This window comes from Anolis carolinensis, chromosome 1 (genome assembly GCF_035594765.1).
Source record: "Anolis carolinensis isolate JA03-04 chromosome 1, rAnoCar3.1.pri, whole genome shotgun sequence".
NCBI lineage: Eukaryota > Metazoa > Chordata > Lepidosauria > Squamata > Dactyloidae > Anolis > Anolis carolinensis.
Window position 1 is genome coordinate 91878276 of NC_085841.1, and position 26897 is coordinate 91905172.

At 39.1% G+C, this 26897-nt stretch overlaps 1 protein-coding gene across 7 annotated transcripts in view; it reads right to left on the reverse strand.

Annotated features, from left to right (window-relative positions):
• nkain2 (sodium/potassium transporting ATPase interacting 2) overlaps positions 1–26897 on the reverse strand; it is a 710044-nt gene that overhangs the window by 555059 nt on the left and 128088 nt on the right. The window lies entirely within an intron of this gene.

A 26897-nucleotide genomic window follows, 5' to 3' on the forward strand; every position in this document is an offset into this window, starting at 1 on the left:
AATGATCTAGTTTACAAACTTTAGCTGATGGCAAAACAGAATACAAGAAGAAAAAATATATGAAAGCTTTTCTTCTCTTCAAAAGCTAATCTTTCCATGGCTTTCATTAGCCATTAAAAATACTCTTTTGAAATAGATGATACTGATTGCTATGGGGCACAGATTATGAACAGGCAACACTGAAGATTTAGTTTACTGCTGTTACAGTTGTAAAAAATATGCTTATAAAAACAAAACTATATAAAGTAATGTAAAAGAGATTATCAGGGAAATGTTCATTTAGCTTGTCAAAAAATGAGAAAAGAATAAAAATCATTAAGATATAGGCATAGAAAGGAATAAAAGCGTTTGCTTCCAAAATATGTTGTCACCATGTTTTTTGTGTCTGTGAGAAAAACCTTTTTATTTTGTATACATTTATGTCGCATTTGAACTGATGGAGTGAAAAGAGCTTAAGGATTGCAAATATTACCAAGCCATATAATGGAATGGGTGGCACCACTGTTAGAAAAGTCCAACGTACAAAAATGGAATTCACACCAGAATAAAATGGAGTAACTGGGGCATAGAAAAGTGGGAAGCTATGGCTACTTTTAGCCATATGCCACTGCAACACCTGCCTGTGAAAAGCAGACTTGCCCTTGATATAAGACAGTTTGTTCATATTATTTACCCTATATACTCATGTATATGTCTCAAAGGTTTAGTCAAAAATCAACCCAAACAACCTGAGTTGACATATCCACAGGTCAATGTGCATACTAAACATCAAATCTTATTTTTTTAAAAAGGATTCATCATCTGCTCTGTGAGGAGTAGCAAAAAGTAAGAGCTTAGTTCTTCCAGGGAGAACCTAAAATAAGTACCAGTTATCTATACTCTTTCTACCATGGCACCACTTCTAGTCTTTTTGAATGCCTGAGTGGAAAATGGCAGTGGTGGCCAAGGGTGGTGTTCGTGCTTTCCCATTTCCAAAGAATGGCCCTCAACCTATCCACTAGTCATATAAAAATCCACAATTTTTGGAATAATGAGATTAATTTATATGTATATGGTATATACCACCAACAACACATTTTTAAAGGTCGGTAACTTGAAAAATCAAAAAATCCATATTTAAACCAAGATGTTCTGGCTAGGGACAAGTGAATGGAGAAGGGAAACAGAAAAAAGTCATGAACTAATAGTTCAGGAATATTGGGGTCTAAACTGGAAAAAATGAAAGATGTTATAATCTGATACATAATTGCAGTTTGATCTCTTAACATATTACAACTGCAATTCTGTGGGAGGGCATATTTTGTTCTACATCAGGCATGGTCAAACTTCAGCCCTCCAGGTATTTTGGACTTCAATTCCCAATTCCTACCAGCCTACCAGCTGAAGGGCTGAAGTTTGCCCATATCTGTTCTACAAGAGAGAGTGACCCTTTGAAGTGAAGATGTAATCTAGCAAGCCTCCTCATGGAAAAATCGCCATTCTTCTGAGGTTGAAACTACAGTGTTGTAAATGTTTTGATGGCATTCAAAAGTATGTTAGGAAAGAATCTGCATTCAAAGTCTAAAGCCTTTTCCAATCACATGACCACAAAACAGATGAAGATCTATGCCAGCCCTAGAGCTGATATGGTTCACTTCCTCCATTCTGGAATCAACAGGAATTTAAAAAGTATAGAAATGAAGAAAATGGCCAGAAATAATCAAATGAATCCTTAACTTCTATTTTACTGCATTCTATGTTGCATCATCACAATTGTCAGTATTTTAATTTTAAAAGTTCACTTTTAAGATTTTCATCAGAAAAAACTGAAAGGTTTTCCATGTGAGATTTCATCAGAAATGTTTTGCAAGTTACTGGTTTTCACCACTCCTTTTTCATGTCAGTTCACTTATGAAGACATTTCCAGCACAAAACCACATGCTATACTATGTAGCATTGCAATATAAAGAAACTACCATGTCTGTATTCACAAGCTGGAAACTGCAAGCAATGAGATGAAAGACATTCTTGGGAACAGCAGACTTTCATGTTGGAATGAGTTTTAGTCAGTTATTATCCAATGTTCAGACTTGACAACTATTCACATATAGCTGTTGATGCTGGTAGAAGTACCGTGAAACACAATTGCACATTACATGGTTGGCTAACTATACTTTTTTTTACAAGTGATACATTTTCTTATCTAGATCACAGTATGGTGAAAGAATATCTTGGTACCTACATATGAGCGAACTTGCTTTTTCATGATTATCCTTTAGGCCAAGATGTCCAAGAACAGGCTTGCAAGAACAAGGACACCTAAAAAGCTGGTTTCCTCTCTAGCAATTATCTAATACATCAGATTGTATGGCAACAAGAAAAACCTAGATTTACATTTACATCTACCATACCTGTGTGCTGTAACACAAGTGCAATTCAGTTTTCTTTGTTTCCCACATTTGGCAACCAAGACTGTGGCATCACCGACTCAACTGTAAAATTTACAGTAATATCTGCTTACAATTGCTTTGATAGGTATGGTATGTGCTTGTCTTCTGCCATCTAATATTACTCTCCTTTAAAAAAAAGATTTTGCCACAACACTGGCAAATGTCATTGATCATTGCAGGTTGTGATCATGCATTTGTTTCCAAGATAGGTAACAAGATGCCTAGTACCATTTCCTCACTGATATGCCATCAATAAGGGATGTTAACCATGGTCCTAGTTTACAGGCAAGACAAAGTGACAACTCAATTTGTAGTGACACAAATTATGCAGTTACAGCTGTTGGGATCAACAGTAATTGTATCTTCTTATCTGCAGATAAAGATTAATACAAATGGAATTACTGAATCATAAGAATGTGTGTTACTCTGCCAGAAAACTTTTCAAATGGAATTATGGTTTGAGCCATGCAACAAAAATACTACATTTTTTGGTTAGCTTCAGAGTTAAACTTGCTGCTTTGAAGTCACTGAAAGCTCTCTCTCAGAAAAATTTCAAATGAGTCTAACAGTAAAGGTAAATGCACAAGATAGATAGACCACAGTGGAAATGGATAAGCTACTTCCACAAATAAATTTGCCAATTGTCTTTCCTGTTCCCAGAATTTTTCACTTAAGTTTTCCCCGATCTGCAAACTCTTCAAGTTCATTCAGAGACATAATAATAGTAATAATTGTTATTGTTGTTATTACTAGTACTACCACTACTACTATCACTAATATTATTATTTTTAACTGCCTCTCCCCAAGGCTTGAAATGAGGTGGTATAATATCATGAAGTATCAAATTAACAAACGAAACTGCTTCCAGGCAGTATTCAAATTTCAGGCATGATTTCCCCTTCTGCTCCCCTTTCCACTCTGAAAAAAATGGTAGTCTAACCACACTGCAATGCATTCATTTTCAGTATTTGCATAATGGCTGTCATTTTTCTAAGATGACAGCTGTTGTTCAAGTGGGTTCGAGACTTTAGCACACTGTTGAGAATTCAGACTGCAATCATGTATCCGATTACAAATTTCTCCTCAATTTCTTTCCAGGCCTTTTGTATGTTATCATATTTGGACTGTTAAGCTTTGTTTAGATAGGTTTTGAGTATGGGTTTGGAAAAGATAAGCAGACAGACAGACACAGAGAAAATAGGGTTCAGTGTTCTATGAATCCCCAAGAACCATCATATTACAAGTATATGTTATTGAATCATAAAAGAGGGGAGAAGTAATTTGCCCTTCCACCAACTGTATCCTGCATTAGATTTCAGACTTGGCATTGAAGTTTGGTATGGATACATATTTTTCTTTGGGGAGGGGGATTTTTTTTTTGAAAATATTATGTTTGTGTTCCTACATTAAATGGCATATCTCCACAGTGGTTGCTGTTAAAGTAGCAGAGGGAGAGATGTTTTAGGTTATCTGACAAACACCTTTGTGTGTACTCAGTATGGTCTTGCATGCCCTCCATTTCCTTGATATGTTCATTGCAGTGGAGAAAAGAGAGTATTTACTCAATCTTGTAACATTTTATTATTTTTGTTTTCTTATGAGACTGCTTCAATTGGTTGTTCTTATTTTAAGACAACAAATTCTATGTTTTCATGGATTTTTAAAAATTTGAGCTGCAAATTAGCAAAATTAAGAATGAACTAATATTTAGGCCTCATCACCTTAAAACAGTTGCAGGGTTCCTGCTATGCACAACACTTTTCATTAAATGCAGTCACATGTATTACATTTCTTAAAAAATAATCATTTTCCTCTAGACACACACGTCTCCTCCACTGTCATGTAGAATTCAATTTTAAATTCCATCTCTTTTCGTCAAAGGACAATTTCATTTCCTTTGTAACACTTGTACCAGTACTGCAGAATGTTTGCGGTTGTCTTGAATAGAGTTTTGTAAGCATAAATAATACCTAAAGAATACAATTTAAATGCAAAAACTGAGTATATTAAAATACAGGACTTATTAAAATTTAGTACTTAGTACCTGCAAGATGAAAATGAGTTAAAACAAAGTATTATGAAAAGTCAAGATTATAATAACATGCCAAGTGTCTACAACAAATCAGAACTATATTAGATTTCTTTTTGTGTCATTAATGGCCTTGCTGACAGTATTAGCAATCAAAAACTAAAAATTGAAAGATGAAGCCATTTCACAATAAACCTAAGCATGCCGTTGCATTATTCCTGTTTCCTTGACAACCTGCCAACATTCATGACCCAAGAAAATTCCCAACTGAGTTGCTGATCCAGATGTTTAATAATTCAGAAGTCTGCTTTCCCTCTTTGGGTGGAATGGCATTTATCACTAATGACTGAACCACCAGCAAACACCTCTCTGTCTTAATGTGCCAAGTGTGATGTGATGTCAGCTCTGTTAAATTAAATAAATCACCTCAGATGTCTTTCAATGTGGAGAATAAAGGATAAAATATGCCACTTACACAAAGAGCTGTTCTTTTCCTTGCAGTACTTTGACTATCATTTCAGATTATTTTCCTCAAAAAAGTGAATCTGAGATTAAATGTTAGTTTGTTCTAAATGGAGTGGCTTATTACAAGCCATCAGTAGCCATATTCCGTGTGTGAATTAAACTAATGGTGTGCCATGCAAAATATGGGGAAAGGCCTAGACATGGCACAGATGGGTAGCTTACTCCATTAGTCTGCAAGCAGCACTACCTAAGGAATAATTGTTGAAGTCATATACTTGGCTTATTTCTCATCTCATTACATGCTGGTTCAGTCAACACACAGCACACTGTGCTTTAATCTAGACATATCCTTGCAAACTAAAAGATGGTATATCACTACATATTTCAGGTTAATCCTCACAGATGCTTCTCAATGGCACATTAACTGGCCCAGCCATCACTAGTTTCCCTCTGTTTCGATGGGAAGTGCTACTCTGTTTCAACATTTTCGTATGTTCAGATATTTGGGATGGAAACAACTTGCTAGTTTTTTAAATAAATGAAGGAGGAAGACAAAATAAGTATCTAGGATATGGGTGTTTATTTTTTCAAAATCAAGGTAGAAAGGTCTTGCCAATTTCCTTCCACCCCTTCACATGTTTACTAGCTGTATGGCAAGAAAGTTCATTGCACACCTTGGAATAGCTGCAACTACTGAATTTACCAATGTAAACAGAAGACAAATTCATTTCTGTTTATTTTGTAAGCATTTACTAAAATTATCAAAGTATTTATATACAGCTAGAAAGAACCTGAATATAAAAATCTGAATGTAGAGGAAAGTGAAACTGATCCTAATACTGACATTATACATTTTGAGAGTCTAAATAAGATGATTCACCCTAAGTACATTATTCATTTTTGGAGGAAGAAATTAAGTGTACAGTTTATGTGACTACAACAGGAAGCAACAAGAACCAAATATGAATGCCCTGGACAAAAAAAGGGTAAGAATTGTTCAGAGTGTGATGTCATTCTTGATATTCTTCTTTTTGCACAGAGTCTGAGATCCATGAGAAAAGTTAAACCATGTAAGAATTAGGAAGATAAGATTTTGCACTGGAGACTAGTTCATTCGATACATCATTTTAAAAAATGTTTGAGAAAACGGATAAGGTAGAAAGGTGATTCTGTAATTCACTATGTCAGGGTCAGAAAGAGATTTGCTCAGGAAAGTGAAGAGGCTCCTGGTGATGAATGAGAATCAATTTGGATCACTGAGCTGGAATATATAAGAAAAGCAGAAATAAAACACGGAAATACCTTCAAATAGGAGATGAAACTCGACTAGGGAAAAAATTAACAAGAAAAATTGTGCTACCAAAAGAAGAAAAAACAAATAAGTTTAGTGCACAAGAAAATACGCTATGGTCATACTCCATTTAGAGTTAATGCTGAGCCGAAGGAGAGGTGCTTCATCTCTTAGGCAGGTAAACTCCCTTATTCCATGACCCATAGAATGACCTAAAATGTATTTCAGAAAAAACTCCAAAGCATGGGTGAATTATTGTATTACTGGACTTTATTTGGTACTGTGAAATGCATTCTTTAAAAGAGACGTCTCTGAATCCTGGGCACTTAAGGCTAACAGAAGAAAATGTTTAGAAATGTCTGCGTTCTGTTTAAATTATTGTTTTTTCAATTCCAGTGTTTTAGAAATGCAGCTAAATACGTAAAAATGCAACTTAACTGTAATGGCACTTTTGACAGCCATGAATTACTCGGTACATTCCTTCAGCAGGATATCTAGCTAAAGCGTAGAACACCAAACGTTGCTCTTTGACAAAAAGTGATCTTCAATACTAGCAAAGAAAACTAACAAAGAAAACAGCAGCAGCTTTAAAATGAACTGAAGGTGATCCAATGGTCTTCCTAACAACTGGCCCTCTAAGAGAGGACCCCCCACTCCATCTTTTAAGTCAACTGAATTCATGATATCCCATGGAAATTCAACTAAATCTACAATCACATCGTTTTATAATCCTGCAGAACAAATGACATATGTTTAAGTCTAAAATATTATTCTTACAATTTCCCACAGAAATATCTAACTGATGGCAACAATCTGATATTTTTTCACGCTGAATCTGCATTGCTCTTTTCCAAAATAATGAGCCTACGTTTTGACTCCTTCACATATTTATGAATAAAAACTGCTGCAGTTTCTGTATACAATACAACTTTTCTCTCTATAATTTTAAAATAAATTGCTTTCCAATACTACATATTGGTTTCATTCAATGATTATCCAAATCATTATTCTTTTTCCAATCTGCAAGTCAAACCATTAACCTGCCTCAAGTCCCCGAGCCCATCATTATCGACTTTAGGTTTTCCTTCTGAAAAATCTTGAAATATATATTCTGTTTTTTGCAAGTGCTTTAATTAGTAGAACCTATGTGTTTTCACTGAATGTAGTTAATTACTACTAAACTTCTGAATAAGGTGCCAGCTAGCAAAAGGAAGGTGGAAAACAGTTCACATGCATTCAGAAGGTATTGTCCATCTTCCACATTCCTTTGAGGTTAAGGGCATAGGATCTCCATGAAAGCACAAAAAATAATAATAAAGGAATGGCTATTTTCTTAACCTGAGGAATTTCAATCTTCCAGCATGACCCTATGATCAACTTCTGCTGGAAGCTGAAAGTAATGCCGGAAGACTTAGCGATGCCTGGAAAGATGTCCTCTCTAAGTCCTTCAGCATGAGTATGGGAAGTTGACCATAGAGTCACATTGGGAGACCTAGAAATTCCTAGAGTGAACATTTTAAAATCAAATCTGTGAATAATCAAATCTACAAAAGTAAAAACTGCAAATGTGCAGCGATGCATGTATAAGCTACAGAGAATACTAAGGGGGAATAGTGCTGGTCTGAACAAATTACGTTGTGCTGCAGTGAGATTCAGTGATATATGACTTTTATTTTATTTCAGAAATCACATGTTATGTGACAATACAGCAATGTATCAAGTTTTGATTTCAAGAAAGACTGCCTTGTAAACACTTCACATGTGTCTGAAAGCATGCCAAAATATCCTTAAACTGATACGTGGAAAATATATTCAGAAGAATCATAAACTATGAATGCAATCCTATAAATGTCTACTGAGAAGTAAACCCTGAGATTTTGATGGAAGTGTGAGAAAATCAGTAAGTTGATGAACAAAATTTAACAATAAGTGTCACAAGGAAAGGCATAATTATATATATTTTTAATTTTCTTTTATAGACACCACAAAACCAAAACAAACTAACAACAGAGGTGTTGATACCCACCAATGAAAGTTCTCTTCACCAAGTAATAACCTGGAATTGAACATCTAGCCCAAACCTTGGAAGAATTATTTCTGGCCAATGCAAAATATATGTGATTTTTAAAATTTTGAACACAGTGTTAAGAGTCAGGGCCGGTCCTAGGTAATTTTCAAGTGTAAACTAACAGAATTTTGGCACCCCTGACCCAAACCAATCACTGAAAAATTAAAGCGTTGGATAAGCGAAAATGTTGGATAATGAGGGATTAAGGAAAAGCTTATTAAACATCAAATTACATTATGATTTTACAAATTAAGCACCAAAACATCATGTTTTACAACAAATCAACAGAAAAAGCAGTTCAATACATGGTAATGTTATGTAGGAATTACTATATTTGCGAATTTAGGATCAAACATTGAACTGGGATATAGGGCAGTGTGGACTCAGATAACCCAGTTCAAAGCAGATATTGTGGGTTATTCTGCTTTGATATTCTGAGTTATAAGGCTGTGTGGGAGAGCCCCGAGGGTCCTTCCACACAGCCATATAACCCAGAATATCAAGGCAGATAATCCACATTATCTGCTTTGAACTGGATTATATGGCAGTGTGGACTCAGATAACCCAGTTCAAAGCAGATATTATGGGTTGTTCTGCCTTGATATTCTGGGTTATATGGTTGTGTAGAAGAGCCCTGAGGGTCCTTCCACACAGCCATATAATCCAGAATATCAAGGCAGATAATCTACAAAGATGTTTCAGTCTACTTGGAATACACGAAGCGTGTTTAAGAACCAGTCCAAGAGTCCAGAAGAGCCTTGACTCCCCATATGACCATCATCCCACTTTCTTTGAAAGTTAACTTGAACCCAGTATGCTTTATTATGCCAATTGTTTGCCTTAGATCAGTCATGAGACAAACTTGGCCCTCCAGGTGTTTTGGACTCCAACTCTCACAATTCCTAACAGCCTACCAGCTGTTAGGAATTGTGGGAGTTGCAGTCCAAACATCCGGAGGGCCAAAGTTTGCCCCATACCTGCCATAGATAGTTGAACAAATAGTTTTCATGGTTGCCCCTCGCTGTTAGGAATTGTGGGAGTTGAAGTCCAAAACAACCGGAGGGCAGAAGTTTGCCTATGCCTGCTGTAAACTAAACAAATACAACTTGGCAGCACTTTTAACTGCCATGACTCAATGCTATAAAATCCTGGGAGTTTTAGAAAGTCTTCGGGCCGGTGACTCCCTCCCTCAAGCCCAGGTATCTGAAGCAACCAATCAGGAGGCCGCACCTCAGCCCTCCCCGGGAGCACTCGGAGAGCTCCTTCAACCCCTTCCTGAACCCCCTGCCCGCTCCAAGTCCTGGCTTACAGTGCTGAGGAGTCAGGCAAGGACTTGGGGCTGCTGCAGAAAGGGTTACAGGTTGAAGGGGCTGCCCGCCTTGGCCGCTCCATAGGCGCCCCAGTCGCCCTGGCCCCCGCTTTCTCCACCACCGCCATCCATTCCTCGCCAGTGCTGGGAGCAAGCTGCGGCTGCCATGCCCGAACTTGAGTGGCTTCCTCCTCAGGCCATGCCCCCAGGGAGGAGACTTCAACTCCAAACAGCCTCACTGCTTTGGCTGATGCTCGGGGTTGGTGGGAACTGGAGTCCGAAACACCTGGGTCACCACCGAAGCTTGGGAAGCACTTGAAGGAAGTGACTCTGCGCCTCTGCTTTAAAGTAAAGAAACCTTGGTGCCACTTTTAACTGCCATGGTGGTCCGGCCACCGCAGAGGCAGGAAGGCCACGCCTGGGCGGAGGTGCCTCAATGACACCGCCTAGGCGCCCCCTAGAGGATGGCGCCTTCAGAAACTCTTACTTCACCTAATGGTTAAACCGCCCCTGGTTAGAGTATACCCTCAAGCGTAATTCAGAATCTGCTTTTGTACTTGACCTCTACTCTGTAACACTGCAATTGTTTCTAAGGTAAATATAGCAGCATCATGAGCCCATTGTACTAAAAGGACAGAGTATGTGGGGGAAACTGTAATGTGGAAACAGGGCACCCCAATCTGATATCATGAAGAGGTTTGGAGAAATAGGTCATCCTAGAAGCTTAGTTTTTAATCCTATCTGTCCTTGTCTAGTACATATATGTTACAGGATCTGTGTTAGCGTCAGCCTAAACCTTTTAATTTCATTTAGCATTGACTTCACAGATTGCTACTACCCTGTATTTTCTTGACCTTGCAGATGAAACTGCTGTGCAGCATATCAATGGCAGATGTGCTTATAAACCAGAGATAAATTATTGTGATAAATTATAGATATTGTTTTCTTCCTGTCTAGAAGCTTCCTAACAGGCTTTAAATTTCAAACCACTGGATTCAGATAAGCCTGCAACATCATCCATTTCCTTCAACCCCTTTATGTCTTTAAGATATTTTCAGAAGTGTACTGGCCAAGGGCATGTTCTTATTTTTCTGCAGATTGTTAGACTGGCATTAAGTGATCTTAATCATATTTGGAAGAATGCCTCACTGAAACTATGTCAATCTGCGTCCAAGTAGAACTGTTTATGATCTCACATAATTTTACACAGGTTATTGCTGTCTTCCAAACATGTTTGTCCTGGCCCACTGTGATGAGAAGCTCAGTGTTGGTAGTAAACTCAAGGAGAAAGTGAAAATAAAAAGGGCATGTGCAAATAAAGGATGAAAGGATGGACAAATCACCCAGGAAGAGTACAAATATGTAGCTCATGCTTGCAGTGATAATATAAAGCAAGGTAAAACTCACAAAAGTAAGATTGAGTATATAAGCAATGTGCAACAAAAGACGGTTTAGTAGGTATATTCAAAGCAAGAGAATGACCAAGAAAACAGTAAGGATGGCAAAAGGCTAACAGATTATTATGAAAAAGCAGAAATGCTTAATGCCTATTTTGTTTCAGTCTCTTTTGTTAGATATCTTTGCAAATTTCTGTCCAATAATTTAACCAATATGTTAAAATTAGTATTTTATTAAGCAATTTAGCTGTCTGTATAGTGTCGGTACCTAATAGGAATGCTGTAGTGGTGTGTTTTTGACAATCCATTTTCTGTTTTCACCATCATTATACACATTCTCTCTAGTTTTCCAAAATTAAAAATAATACAAACTTGATAGTTTTTACACTTTAGGATGATCTTACTTTTATTTTCTATGACATTGTTTTATTTGACATGTGCTAATATTCTTTTATAACACCATCCTAGATACCTTTGGTTTGGACTGCCAAATCTGTTCTTGAAAGCACTTGGGTCCATGGGATAACCATACTTCCATACTTTTGATGGGAATAGCAACTAACAGGTTGAAAAAAATCTTCTCAATCTAAACTACAGAACTTGTCAGATGAAGTCTTTCATGTGTCCTCTCCTTTATTCAATTAATTAAGAAGTCTAAGATCATTTTTCTTTTACAAGACCAATGATGCCTTGATTTTCTATTCCTGCACTAATCCATCCCAGCTCGAGTACCCTCAGGGAGATAGGTGCAGGATATAAATAAAGTGTCATCATCATCATCATCATCAGCAGCAGCAGCAGCATCAGCATCAGCATCAGCATCATCATCCTGAGTATGACTCTGAATCAGAGGGGATATAAAATTAAATTTTAGAACTTAAAATGCAGCCTACCTGCACAGACTACAACTTTTTATTTGTTTGCCTATTTTATTTTCTTAACTTTATAACCCAGTTTTCTCCCATATGAGACCCAAAATGTTTTCCCATGAAACAGGAAGTATTAGGGATAGCTAGAGGCTCAAACATATGTCTGCTTAGCCACAATATCTACATACCCTCCAGTTGGCCTGGATTATTCTTATCATCCTGCTTTTTAACTGCTTTTAAAATGCCCCAGTTTATCTCTCCTCCTCTCATGTTCTCCCCTTGTCTTCAGCTTACTTTCACTGCTGTACACTAACTTCAAAGTGCAAAACTGGTTTGTGCCCAATTAAGTCAGCAGGGAGGAGATGAGAGGAGCAGAAAGGAATCACGCAATTCCCAGTAGACTCAGAAAATTAAGCAAGTGAAGCCTTTCCTTATTTGTGTGTTCTTCTTCAATGACAATTTTTGCCATCATGAAGGCACTGATGTTGCTTGAGCATAAATTTCCTCATTTCATCTGTGAAATGTTGTCCAGTAGATGGGTAACCACAGACCGACTCACTCCCAATCTAAACCTCTTTGTTAAAGAATTAAATAAGATAATTTTAAACTTTGACAGATCTGAGGGCCAACTTTCTGCCCTGGGACCCTCTAAGGCAGGGGTCCCCAAACTAAGGCCCGGGGCCCACATGTGGACCATCAAGGCCATTTATTCGGCCCCCGTGGCAGCGGCTCCCTCCTCCTCCACCGAGGAAGGCAGAAGCGGCACAAGGGAGGAGGGAAAGGCGCACACCTTTCCCACCTCCTCCCGCGCCTTCCAAAGCTTTGCTTGTTTATAATGGTATTTTAATTATTATTTAATTAATAATTAATTATCAAGGGGTGCTTTGCTTGTGCTTTTGGTGCACAAAGGCAGAAAGGGGTTGGACTAAATGGCCCAAGGGGTCTCTTCCAACCCTCTTTATTATTATTATTATTATTATTATTATTATTATTATTATTATTATTATTAACATTGAGACTGGGTGGCCATCTGTCAGGGGTGTTTTGCTTTTGCTTTTGGTACACAAAGGCAGAAAGGGTTGGACTAAATGGCCCAAGGGGTTTCTTCCAACTCTCTTAATTATTTTATGATGATGATGATTAACATTGAGGCTGTATTTGTTCCCATTTTGTTTGTTTATTTCAAAATAATATGTGTGCAGTGTGCATTGGTATTTGTTCATAGTTTTCTGTTTGTTTTTTGTTTTTTAAAAAACTATAGTCCAGCCCTCCAATGGGCTGAGGGACCATGAACTGGTCCCCTGTATAAAAAGTTTGGGGACCCCTGCTCTAAGGGCTGCACTGACTTCAAAAATCAGAACTATGTGGAAGTCTTCTTCTGGTCTTGTTTATTTATTTTCATTCATTCAAATATACATACATTGCAAGTGTTTGTTGCATACAGTGCAATACTTTCATCTATTAGTCTTTCATAATCATTTCTCAGACAATATATTTTCAACAAGGGGTCACAGTCTTCTATTTGAATAGTACATATAAAAATATTATAAGTTCCAAATTTATATCTGTTTCCTCCTTGTCTTCAGTCTATTAGCTTCCTCTATGTACATTTTTAGATTAATTTTACATTGAAATGTTGGATCATTGGTTGCCATTCATTAACAATGTTATCTAAAGGTTCTCCTCTTAAGTGCATTGTTATTTTGTCTATCATCAGCAACTCTATAATATATTGTTCCAGTTCTGCTAAAGGAGGTACCTCTGAGGTTTTCCAATATCTAGTGTTATACTATCCGAGCTGCCACTGTCACGTAAAACAAAATTCTTCCATATTTCCTTTCCAATTCTTCTTCGGGCATGTTCAAAAGGTACATTTGTGGTGTCATTTTAAAATTTGTATTTAATATCTTTTCTAGATGTACATGAATCGGTTTCCAATAGCTGTTTACTTTGTTGCATGACCACCACAGGTGGTAAAATGTGCCTTTTTCTATCCCACATTTCCAGCATTTATCGGTGCAATTGTACATCTTCGCTAATCTCTCTGGAGGGAGATACCACCGCAAGTGCATTTTGTAAATATTTTCTTTTAGGTTTTGACATGCCGTATACTTCATTCTTCTATTCCATGTTTTTTTCCCCATTGGACCATTTTTATCTCTTGGCCGATGTTTTGAGCCCACCTAATCATTGAGTCCTTTACTACTTCCTCTTCTGTGTGCCAAGTCAGTAGGTTTTTGTATATATAAGATATAAGTCCGTTTGGTTTTTGGAACATCGCCACATCAAACCATTGGGTCCCGGAGCTTTGTTTATTTTGGCAGATTGTATTGCCTCTTCTATTTCCTCTTTGCTGAGTGCTCGGTTTAAACTTCTTCTATCTTCTTCTGTGAATCTATTTATCTTTAATCCATCCAGATACTTTTGGATTTCTTCCTTGTTCGTTGTTTTGTGTTGGTATAAATTTGTGTAGTATTGTTCAAATATTTTCTTGATTTTAGTAGTTTCATGGTGTATATGATTACCGTCTGTTATTTTCGTGATGGGTGTATAGCATTGTTGCTTTCTTAACCGTAATGCTAGCCACTTTCCGGCTTTATTTGCCCATTCAAAATTTTTCTGTTTCCATCTCGTTAATTTCTTTGCTATCTCCTCTAATAAAATCAAGTCTAGCTGTTTTTGTAGAAACTTTATTTCTTCCTTTGTTTTTTTGTCGGATGGGTTTTTGTGGAGTTCTCTTTCTTTTTCTTTAATTGCTTCATTTATTTTATCCAATTTTTCCCTTTTTATTTTGTTTCTAATTGCATTTTGTTGAATAAAGAATCCTCTTATGACAGCTTTGCCTGCATCCCAGACAGTCTCAATTTTTACTTCTCCTGGTTTATTTTCAGCAAAGTAGAGTGTTAAAATGTCTTTTGCTTTCTTAACTATTTCTGGGTCTTGTAACAGGTTTTCATTTAGTTTCCAGGAGAAGTCAGTTCTCTCTTTTTTTTTTAAACTAGCAAAATCGCATTATGGTCTGAGAGGGTTCTTGGCAAGATTTCCATTTTCTTTATCTGTGGGATAAGGGTTCTATTCTTGACAGGGATGAGTGTGCTTCTGAGTAAAATGTGAATCCCTTCTGATTCCCATATAGGTGTCTCCAGACATCGACCACTCCTGTTGTTTTCATTAAAGTATTAAAGGCTATGGGCAATTCCCCTTGATCTTGTTTGATCTTCCTTCCAGATTGTCTGTCTATTTGTGGGTTCAGGACTCCGTTCCAATCTCCCAGCAAGATAATTTCTTCATAGTCCATGTCTAATATTGATTTTTCCAATCTCTTATAGAAGTTTTCTTTGGCTTTGTGTGGTCCATACACTCCAACCAGTAAGATTTTTTGATTTTGCCAGGTGATTTCTACTGCCAATTGGTGTCCAGATTCGTCTTTAAAGATTACTTGTGCTGGTATATTATCTCTTATGTAGATTGTAACACCTCTTTTCTTTTCATCTGCTAGCGAGTAAAAATGTTTACCTAGTCTTTTATTCTGCATCAGATAATTTTTCCCTTTCTTGACTCTCACTTCTTCAAGGCAGATGATATCAAGTTTTTGCTTGCTTAAGAAGTGTATATTTTCCTCCTTTTTTCTGGTGTAGACAAGACATACCTTTTATATTCCAAGATAATATTTTTAAGTCTGCCATGATTGTTTTATTCAGATATATTCAGAGTCACCATATTTGCTGTTGCTAATGTAAAACCCTGTCTCTCTTTATGCTGCATGTGCATAGGTCGGCTTTCATTCATTTTCTCATTTTCTTCTCTTGGTGTCATTTTTTGGCGTTGTATTTCTACAGGTGTCATTCTCTTCTGTCCTCCCACTGCTCCTTCTAGATCTTCTGGTATTTCCCCTTCCGGTGGTGGGTCTCCTTTTTGAGTGTCTTCTTTTCCAAGTTTCCTCATAAATTCCTTTGCCTCATCTACTGAGTTAATTACAAACCATTTAGTCTGGTATCGAAAGCTTAATCCTTGAAGCCTGGCCCATCTGTATTGAATTGCTTGTTCCCTTAGAAAAGAAGTTAAGAAATTGTATTATCTTCTCTTTTGCAGGATTCTTATAGGTATATCTCTGTATATTGTTACCCTCTATCCATTAATTGTTATTTCATTCCTTGTACTATATTGTAATATGGCCTCTTTTGTTGATTTCTTCACACAGGTTATTACAATGTCTCTTGGTAAAGTAGATTTCCTGTTCTTTATGGAACCTACGCGACTTATCTTGTCTATTTCCCAGTCCATTTTCTGGTCTTCTATATTTAGGATTTTTGCAAATATTGGGATGAAGGTTTGCCTTAGCTTTTCTTCACGTTCCTCTCTCAAGCCTCTTATTTTTAGGGAGTTCTCCCTCATTTTCATTTCTAAAAGAGCTCTTTCATCCATCTCCTTTTCTCTTTCCCAATGTAGATTTCCTTGTAGTTGTACAAAATCTGTTTCCAACTGACTTACTTTAGTTGTAGCACTCCTTGGTTCTTCTTGGAGTGTTTTAATTGAATCTTTAAGTTCCTTCATCTCTTTTTTATAATCTGCCCTCATTTCTGCATGGAGATCTTGCATATCTCTCTTAAGTTCTGATTTTATCTCCCTTTGTTCTAACCTCAGCTTCCTTATTTCTTCCAAAAGCACATTTTGTTCTTGTTTTGGGGTGACACTTAAAGTTGTTTGTCTTAATTCTGGTGTGGAAGTCCTTGGCTCTTTATTTTGTTTAGTCAGCTGTTGGGAAGCCATTCTAGTTTTCTGTCTTGTGTCCATTCACTTAATCCTCTGCCTTAAAGAGTTATGCCCTAGGGCAAATGGATTTGGTTGGCTTTACCTGTGTAGCTTTCCCTTTTTTAATTTCCTTTCCCTTTTCTTTCCCCTTCTTTCCCTTTCCCTTCTCCTTCTTTTCCACTCACTTCACCTGTCTCTTCGTAGTCCAGTCCGTATTTTCCACTTCTCTTTCTCTCACTGCACCTCTTGTCTCACCATTCTCTCTGCTCTCAATTCTTTCTCTTCTACAAATCAACTTCCTTTTCACCTCTTCCTTATCCTTCTCTTTATCCCTCTAACTCTCTAACTTCTGTCTTCTCTCTCTCTGTTTCTACTCTCTTTCTCTTTATTTGCAGAATCTCAAATTGAGTTAAAGGTTACACTTTCACCCTCCAGTCCAGTCCAGGTTTTTTAAAGTCTAGTCCGTGTTTTCCACTTCTCTTTCACACCTCACTTCTACCCCCCCTCTTTCTTCTCTATTCCTCTCCGTTTCTCCTCTCCTGCTTCCCCGCGCACAGACTGTGTGCCGAAGATCCCCCTTCTGCTCTCACCGTCTCCTCCTGTCTCCTGTCCCCGCATACCGCTGAGCACATCGAGTCTCCTGTTGTCTGCGCCTTGCCACACCTCTCCCTGCCATTGCACACCACCGCACACCAGCAATGTGTGCCGATACTCTCCCCGCCATCGCTTGTCGCTGCCTCCACACACGAGCAATGTGTGCCGAGATTCTCCCTGCTGTCGCACACCGCCGCACACCGACAATGTGTGCCGAGTTCAAAGGGTTTTTAAAGGGTTTTTGGGAAGAGGGCTGTTCAGATTGCTCCATCAGTAGTCTCAGGACTACCGAGAGGGCAGTCCCCACAGGGCCCATAGTGGCTTAGACCAAGGTCTTTCAGGAAGATCCAGGTCTAATCCAGTACCTAATAAATTCAGGGTTTTCCTGTGTTTCCTGAATTAATTCAATTTTACCAGAGACGTCATTTGGACGCCTCCGGTAAAAGCACATGAGCTGACAGGTTTTGGGCCTCGTCTGGATGGGCCATTAGAATCTATCTCTGTTCTAAAACCCATGTAGAGAAATGAGGACATAAACTTGTCTGTATATCTGGATTTAAATAATAACCATAATTCAGCGAGAGAGTATTAGTTGACAGAATGCCCCAGTTTCTCTCCAGTGCATCCTCAGTTAAAGTGACTTAAAAAAGAGGAGGAGTTGTGTGGCTTTAAATAGTTTCTAACTTAAGGTGATCCTATGGCATTCTCAGACTCTTATCACATGGTTTTCTTTGCAAAAGTTTTCAGAAGAGGTTTGTTAGAGGGCAAATCTATTAAAGGGTTTTTTTGAAGTTAGGAACATGACTTCCCCAAGTTCACAGTGTGTTGCCATAGCTGAGCAAGGACCTAAAACCTGATTTCCAGACTCATAGTCCAACATTCACATCACCACACCACATTGGCTCTTAATAACAGGAGGATCCCTGTCTAAAATTTGTCAGGTCACTTCCAGTTCTGAGCTTCAATTATTTTCTTTTTTTCAGCAAAAGCTGACTTCATGTATCCAGAGAGTCAGTATTTCTATTAATTTCACTCACACCCAGGTACTCAATTTCCATCATCTTATACATGCAGACAGATAAAGAATCCTTTAGCAGTTTCAAGCTGGAAACCTTTTTAAAGCATCTGAGAAACTTGATACTTCTTCAGTCACTTTTATTGTTCTTAAATAGGTACCTCAGGGTTACAACCATATTGTAGGTTCTCCACGGCTCACTTAATGATATCAAAAACATCATCAAGTACGGATTAACAGTGAAGGGTTAGCAAGTTTCACAGTCTTACTAAAATGGCTGCTGAGTAGCCTCCCCAAGGCTGTGGTTAGTGACATTGACTCCCTACAGGGAACAGAATGTTGAATGTTCCCAGCAGTGACTAGAAAGTCAAAGCATGCAAAGAATCCTCTCATCAGAATTCTGCAAGCTATGTGACTAGTCATGTGCCCAGTACATGCCAACGGCATTGCACAGTAGGGCAGGTTCCTTGGAAAAAAGACTACTGGGGTGAGCATGGAAGGACCTTGTTGGCCACCCCCTCCAGAGAGAATGAAAAAACGCTCAAGGGGTACAATTTCCCCTCCCTTTCTGACCACTTTGCTTAAAAGGCATAAAATATTCTGACAGTTGGGGAAATGTCTGGAACATATGCCTTTTACAGAGGGCTGGTGTAAGCAGAGTCTCACCCCCCCCCCTTGCCCCTCTCCTCTTTTCACCATGTGGATGTGTTGACAAAAAAATCAGTTGGCACATGTGACCAAGCCCCTTTCCCTCTTATCCCTCATTCACTATGTGTATGCAAATACAGGTATTTCAAATGCTGAAAAAACCTGAAAGCTGAGAAACTTCTAATCCTAAGCATTTCCGATAAAAGAGGCTCAGCCTGTATTTTAGGAGCTTGCTACAATTTGTCACACACATCACTTCCATTCTTCATTCTTGTATCACAGCAGAAAGTTCAGTCCTTTAATAGCCCTGACATAACAGCTATTTCTTCTTCTTCTGTAGATGCACTTAATATTGCGGAGAGAGTTCTTCTCTGGACTGCTCATCCTATAGCAATAAAATTTATACATTTGCTCAATTTTAATGCAATTGTTACATTTTATCTGTTTTATTTACTACAACACATTTTAGCCACTCTGGATAAAGGAGGCTTCATTCATATCAGGGGTAGGGATGAGGCCATTTACTTGTCATGTTATTGCAATTCCTAGAAGTCCTAATCAAGGATAGGATTGCTGGGAGCAAGGATAAGGATTGCTGGGAACTAGGGTCCAACAACATTTAGTTGGCCAGACAAATTGTATCCCAGTACGGATGTTTTCTGAAGAACTTTATTTAATTTTTTTAACGATTTTTTTAAAAAAAAACACACAAAAAATACATACTGTACACATACAAAACATTTACAATTCCCACCACCAACACGAGGATTGCTTTCTTTTACATATTCATTTCTTTTTGAGACAATCTTTATATCTTTATACATTTCCATCCTATATACTATATAACATGTGTATCTTATTTCTTATGGCTTGATCTCCAGATTGATTCATGATATAGTTCTTTACTCTTGTCCATCTTTCTTCCATTTCTTTTGTTCTATTTTCATTAGTTTTTAAAACATTTAATTTCACATTCATAATTTCAAATTCCATTTGCTCCACTATATATTGGTACCATTTATTTACTGTCCATTTTGATTTATCTTTCCACCCTAATACTATTACTGCTTGTGCACATTCAATTATTGCTTCTTTTATTTCCCTTTTATTTCCCATTTCCTCAATTTCCCTAATACCGCTATTTCCTTTGTTATGACCCAGTCCTTTCCTAGTATTTGATTTGACTCATTTTTTATAGTCTGCCAAAAATATTGTACATATTCACATTCCCACATCATGTGCATAAACTGCCCTTTCTGATGCCATCCATGCCAGCACTGACTATCCCCTTTTTATAGTAGTATGCTAATTGGCAGGATGTACGATACCATTTGTGCAATATTTTCCTCCTCATTTCTCATACTTTGTTATTCCTTTTCATCCCTATTGTCTCTACCAGATTTCTCATCTCTTGTTCCGTGATTTGCAACCCCGTTTCCCACATACTTTTCAAATCCCGTATTGTACATCCATCAGCCTCTATTACCATTATATATATTTTGCTGGCCTGTGCCTTCTTTCCTTCCCCTTTTTCTCTTATCTTTTCAAAGGTGGTATCTTCTCTCTTAACCATATTGATATTTTCTTTTATTTTGCAATATGCACAGATTGCTCTTATCTGTAACCAATTTTCTTGTCCAAGCCATTGTTTAATTCTATTTTCCCTTACCGTTCCCTCTCTGTCATATAATTGTTCTACTCTCTCTATTCCTTTTTCCTTCAATATCTGGATACTGAAGAACTTTATTTTACTGAGATTCTCCTGTAGTACCCAGCCTCTACCTCTATGTGCTTGGGGAAAATTGGGACAGAGGCTTTGTTGGATTTGATAATCTTAAGTAAAGTAGCCCCTTTGTAACTTCTCAAGAATGAAAGAAAGATCAAATGCATCTAACCAGAACAGTTTCTTTATTGGGAAAAACTACTGAATATAGCACAGACAAACCAATTACACATATTTCAAAATATTAACACCTGAAAATATGCACTATTAAAATACATACACACTTTAATCAATAGAAGAGTCTTAAAATGAACAAAATGTTAAAATAAATGCTCACATTGGGAAAGTATGTCAAAACATGAATGGATTATCTTGAAAAAAAAACAGTGCAACAGAAAGTCTTGTTACCAGATGCAAAACAAATCTGGGAAATAAAATGCAGATTTCAAATAATGGCACAAAATCGAGATAGAGATTTTCAGGCATCTAGTAGAAAAACTCTTGAGCAATGCAGTGGATGTACAGAAACAAACTATAGTCTTATATCAAGTTCTGAACATGCAATCTAACAGTTCAAAATTATAAGACTGATTTAAAATACTAAACTTTAATTCGGGAGCTACATGTTTAAGTGCTCAACACAAAAACGTGGAAATACTGATATAAAAGTACATATGTCTTTCATTCATTGTAGTTCTAAGTTACCAAAACAAGATCAAATACCTGGACATTTATAATCAAAACATAGAACCTTTAAAAGTCCATTCCCTCAGAAGCGTTCTAACTGTTTTCTCCAAAGGCATAAAGAAAACGTTCTCTCTGCTTTGAAATGGATGAGGATTCATTCTGACTCTCCTACCTGCGATGGATTCTATCAGAGGAAGCCTTCCTAGATGCGTTACAAAGATTAGTGTTAACTGCTATAAAGTGTAGGTAAACAAACAAGCACTTAAAGGTTATGTAGTATTTCTGCTGAAGCTTTAATGATTAATGTGGTGAGGTGTGAAATTTAATTTACAGTTATGCTTAATGATAGGTAGATGTTTTAAAAGGGTAAGTATTTGAGATAGCATTACCTGGGGGATGGTAACCAGCTCAGCTCTGAGGTGGGTTGCAATAGAAACAAGGGAGGAGCCAACTGACACTTGGCAAGAGGAGGCAAATTTTTAAAAAGTAGTCAGTCTGTGGTCAGGGAACCACAGGAAAGGCTGGTTCTATGGTGTTGAGAATCAGGAAAGTTTAGGCCTCTAGCCTGTATAGTTTAAATAGGTCAAGTTGACTTATTTAGATTGGTAATAAGGGTTTGAGCAACAAAGGGAAGAAAACCCCAGTAGGAGTCTGTACTGTAACAAAGCTAACAGAAAGATAGAGGAAGCTAGCACATAGAATGATCAATTAAAGCAAGAAACATCAGTTTAAAGGGAAAAAGTTTAAAACCTGTTTAGTAGAAGGAATAGTCCCCTTGAGAGTTGTTTCATGGAATGTTATCAGTGTAACCATTAAAGAAATGTTCCTCTAAGAGTGAAGAAACATTGAAACCATTAAGCTTCTGTACATCAATAAACTTATTACAGTTTTCTTACATCCAAGCCTCTGTTACGTATATTTTTAAATCAAGCTATGCTACACATCAAAGGAAAAGTAAACTTCTCACGGCAACCTGGTGGCATCGTTACAATTAATAACACAACAATATTTGTATCCAGGCACAATACAAAGTGCTGTTCATGACCTGTAAAGCCCTATACTGCTTAGGCTCAGACTATCTGAAAAATATCTCCCTATATGAAGCTGTTGCTATCCTAAAAACTACATAGAATCATAGAATCATAGAATAGTAGAGTTGGAAGAGACCTCATGGGCCATCCAGTCCAACCCCCTGCCAAGAAGCAGGAAATCGCATTCAAAGCACCCCTGACAGATGGCCATCCAGCCTCTGCTTAAAAGCCTCCAAGGAAGGAGCCTCCACCACAGTCCGGGGGAGAGAGTTCCACTGTCGAACAACCCTCACAGTGAGGAAGTTCTTCCTGATGTTCAGGTGGAATCTCCTTTCCTGTAGTTTGAAGCCATTGTTCTGTGTCCTAGTCTGCAGGGCAGCAGAAAACAAGCTTGCTCCCTCCTCCCTATGACTTCCCCTCACGTATTTGTACATGGCTATCATGTCTCCTCTCAGCCTTCTCTTCTGCAGGCTAAACATGCCAAGCTCTTTAAGCCGCTCCTCATAGGGCTTGTTCTCCAGACCCTTAATCATTTTAGTCGCCCTCCTCTGGACGCTTTCCAGCTTGTCAACATCTCCCTTCAACTGTGGTGCCCAGAATTGGACGCAGTATTCCAGGTGTGGTCTGACCAAGGCAGAATAGAGGGGGAGCATGACTTCCCTGGATCTAGACGCTATTCCCCTATTGATGCAGGCCAGAATCCCGTTGGCTTTTTTAGCTGCTGCATCACATTGTTGGCTCATGTTTAACTTGTTGTCCACGAGGACTCCAAGGTCTTTTTCGCACACACTGCTGTCAAGCCAGGCGTCCCCCATTCTGTATCTTTGATTTCCATTTTTTCTGCCGAAATGAAGTATCTTGCATTTGTCCCTGTTGAACTTCATTTTGTTAGTTTCGGCCCATTTCTCTAGTCTGTCAAGATCGTTTTGAATTCTGCTCCTGTCTTCTGGAGTGTTAGCTATCCCTCTCAGTTTGGTGTCGTCTGCAAACTTGATGATCGTGCCTTCTAACTTCTAACATGGGAAAGCCTTTTCTTGTAGCTATCACCCTCACAGGATCTACTGATGTGGGCCATGAGAGAGAACCTTCTCAGTGGCTTCTCCAACCCTCTGAAATTCCCTTCCATGGGATGCTTGGTTGGCCTCTCCCTGCTTTCCTTTCACCAGTAGACAAAAACATTGTTGTTCAAGTAGACTTTTGATATGCAGTTACTCTCAGAATACACCGCCTAGTTTGGAGGAAGTCAGTAATGCTATCATAGAATCATAGGCCTCTTCCACATTGCCCCTATACGCCAGGATCTGATACTACTACTACTACTACTACTAATAATAATAATAATAATAATAATAAGTTTATTTATATCCCGCCTCCATCTCCCCCGAAGGGGACTTGGGGCGGCTTATAGCAAAATCAAAATACAAGCAATGATAAAATATGAATCATCAAAGGACAACAACAAAAACCAATAATAAAATATACACAATAGGCGAAAAACACAACACAGAATTAAAACATCAGATTAAAAACAATGAGGTTGCAATAGTGGGTAAGCAAGGTGCACATTATGAGTAACAAATTCGTAAATAGATACAGTGCATTAGAATCATTTAAGGTCACATTAGGTAGGGAGGAGTCCTGAATAATATCAAGCAATCAGGAATCAGGAGAAGAGCAACCAGTACAAAAGGTCGAGGAGCATAATAATTGTGATGGAGAAAGGCTATCTGAACCAAAGGCCTGGGTGAAAAGTCAAGTTTTCAGACTCTTCCGAAACGCCATCAAGGTGGGGGCTTGCCTGATCTCCCCAGGCAGCGAATTCCATAACCGGGGGGCCACTACAGAGAAGGCCCTCTCTCTCGTCCCCACCAACCGCACTTGTGATGCTGGCGGAAGCGAGAGGAGGGCCTCCCCCGATGACCGAAGAGACCGTACAGGTTCATAGGGGGAGAGACAATTCTGAAGGTAGATGGGCCCCAAACCGATCACCAGCACTTTGAATTGGGTCCAGAAAATGAATGGCAGCCAGTGGAGCTTCTTAAACAGGAGGGTTGACCGCTCCCTGTATTGGGCTCCCGTTAGAACCAAGGCTGCCAAGCGTTGAACTAATTGAAGTTTCCAGGCCATCTTCAAAGGCAGCCCCATGTAGAGTGCATTGCAATAATCCAATCTAGAGATAACTAAGGCGTGAAGCACCAAGGCCAAGTCAGACTTCACGAGGTATGGTCGCAGCTGGCGCACAAGTTTTAGTTGTGCAAAGGCCCACCCGGCCACTGCTGTCACCTGAGCATCAAGTGTCAGTGATGAGTCCAGGAGGACCCCCAAGCTACGGACATGCGCCTTCAGAGGGAGTGCAACCCCGTCAAGCACAGGTTACCACCCAATACCCCGATCAGACATACGACTGACCTGGAGGACCTCTGTCTTTTCGGGATTAAGCTTCAGTTTATTCACCCTCATCCAGCCCATCACAGCTGCCAAGCACTGGTTCAGTATCTGGGGGGCTTCCTTGGAGTTTGGTGGAAAAGAGTAGTAAAGTTGGGTGTCATCTGCGTAGAGATGGCACCGCACTCCAAAACTACGGATGATCTCTCCCAGCGGTTTCATGTAGATAATAAAAAGCATGGGGGACAGAATGGAACCTTGCGGGACCCCACAGGTCAATGGCCAAGAGTCCGAGCAAGTGTCCCCCACCAACTGGGATCGGCCCTCCAGGAAGGACTGCAGCCACTGCAGAGCAGTACCCCCAAGACCCATCCCGGAGAGCCATTCCAGAAGGATACTATGGTCAATGCCGCTGAAAGCCGCTGAGATGTCCAAGAGAACCAGCAGGGTCACACTCCCCCTGTCCAGTTCCATGCGGAGGTCATCCACCAAGGCGACCAAAGCCGTCTCAGTACTGTGACCAGGTCTAAAGCCAGACTGCGATGGGTCTAGAAAATCAGTGTCATCCAGGAAACCCTGAAGCTGTGAGGCAACCGCCTGCTCCAGGACCTTGCCAAAGAAAGGGAGGTTTGAGATAGGTCTGTAATTGTTTAAAATGGTCAAATCAAGGGAGGCCTTCTTCAGGATTGGATTCACTATGGCCTGTTTAAGGAAAGATGGAAATTTACCTTGATCCAAAGAGAAATTAATTATCCTCACAAACCAGTCTAGCAACCCCCCTCTGGCTGATTTAATTAGCCAAGAAGGGCAAGGATCCATGGCACAGGCAGTTGGTCTCACTGCATCAAGGATCCTGTCCATATCATCTAGGTGAACAAGCTGAAACAAATCCCACAAGATAGGACAGACAGGTGCCTTGGTTAACTCACATGAATTGCATCAAAGCTAGCTTCCAAGTCATGATGGATCTGAGCGACTTTGTCTGCAAAATGGTGAGCGAACTCGCTGCACCGAGTTGCCGCGTCCTTGGGTGCCTCCCCACCCTCAGGAGGGTGGAGGAGCTCCCCGATGAAACGGAACAACTCCAATGGTCTATTAGTTGCAGACACTATGCAGGCAGTCGTGAAGGTCTTACTGGCTGCCCACAAAGCCGCGGAGTAGGCCCTAATAGCACTAACCCGTGCTCAGTCAGAGGCGTCCTGAGTCTTCCGCCAACGGCACTCTAGTCCTCTTCTCTTGCGTTTCATCACTGCCAACTCCTCTGAGAACCAGGGAGCCAAAGTAACTCTGCGCAAAGAGAAGGGACGTTCGGGAGCAATCATGTCAATTGTCCTGGACATCTCGCTATTATAGCGGTCTACCAGAGCATCGACAGGATCGCCATCCTAGATTATCTTCTTATTCCAGATTATCTGTCAGAGGAGACATATATAATCCAGTTTAAATAGGATAATCTGGGATCGGATCCTGGGATACAGGGAAGTGTAGAAGGGGCCATAGAATCATATTGGAAGAGACCACATGGCCATCTAGTCCAACTCCCTGCTATGCCATTAACTGATTAAAAATAATGAAGTCAGTGGACCTGATGAGATCCCTGCTGAAATCTTTAAAGAAGATTTTGTCCAAGCTGACAAAAGAAACCCACAAGCTTATTGAAAAAGTGTGAGAGAAGATCACAGTGGACTTCTGGGATGCCATTATCATCATCCTTTTCAAAAAGGGAGAAAGAACAGACTTTGGGAACTATCAAGGTATATCCCTTTTAACCTCTGCCAGAAAAATACTCATAAGAATCCTTGGAAAAATGCCTTCTACCATCTCAGAAGACATCCTCCCTGAAACCCAAAATGGCTTCCAGCCCTCCAGAGAAACAGTGGATATGATTTTTACTGCACGACAAAATCAACCTCTAAACATGGCAAAGGTCTTTGATAGAGTGAATGATAATGCTCTCTGGATTATCCTTCTGTAAATCAGATGCCCTAATAAATTTGTGAACATGTCATGATGACAGGACGGCAACCGTCTTGGACAGCAATAACTCCCAAAGTGACCCATTTAAGGTGGGATCAAATGTCAAACGGGGATGTGTTATTGCCCCAACCTTATTTTCCATCTTCATAGCTATGATTCTATACCTTGTTGACAGAAAGCTTCCCACTAATGTGGAAATCACAGAAGAAGCAAAGGCCACCATAACTG